The following is a 553-nucleotide window of genomic DNA, read 5'->3' on the forward strand; positions in this document are numbered from 1 at the left end:
GGGCGCGCGTAAAAGCTGCGGCCGGGCCTCGCGGAAGGTCCTCGGGCATCCAGCGAGATCACACGGCCCCCACCGGAGGCGGCTAGCGCCTCCGTAGAGTAGTACCGGCCCGTGGAAGCGGCCGCCCGTCAGCCTGCGTTGCCGCTGGTCGAAAAATGCACTAAGTGCCAAACCCCATTCATTTACAACGGCGTGTCCGCCAGAGGGCGCACTTCCCCCGGCGGACCAGCCGGCGGGGCTCGTTAGAGAGTGTATCCGCCTGGCAGTGCCTCCTGGACGGCCTGTATTCCGGACCGCGACCGCTAACTTACGGGAGCCTAAACGGCCCGCGGACCAGCCGGCGGCTCCTCCGTGAAAGCCTATCCGCCTGGCGGTGCCTCCTGGCCGGCCTGGATTCCGGACCGCGACCGCTCACTCGCGGGACCCTAAACGGCCCGCGGACCAGCCGGCGGCTCCTCCGTGAAAGCCTATCCGCCTGGCGGTGGCTCCGGGCCGGCCTGGATTCCGGACCGCCACCGCTCACTCGCGGGACCCTAATCGGCCCGCGGACCAG

Source organism: Syngnathus scovelli, unplaced genomic scaffold, assembly GCF_024217435.2.
Source record: "Syngnathus scovelli strain Florida unplaced genomic scaffold, RoL_Ssco_1.2 HiC_scaffold_34, whole genome shotgun sequence".
Classification (NCBI taxonomy): Eukaryota; Metazoa; Chordata; class Actinopteri; order Syngnathiformes; family Syngnathidae; genus Syngnathus; species Syngnathus scovelli.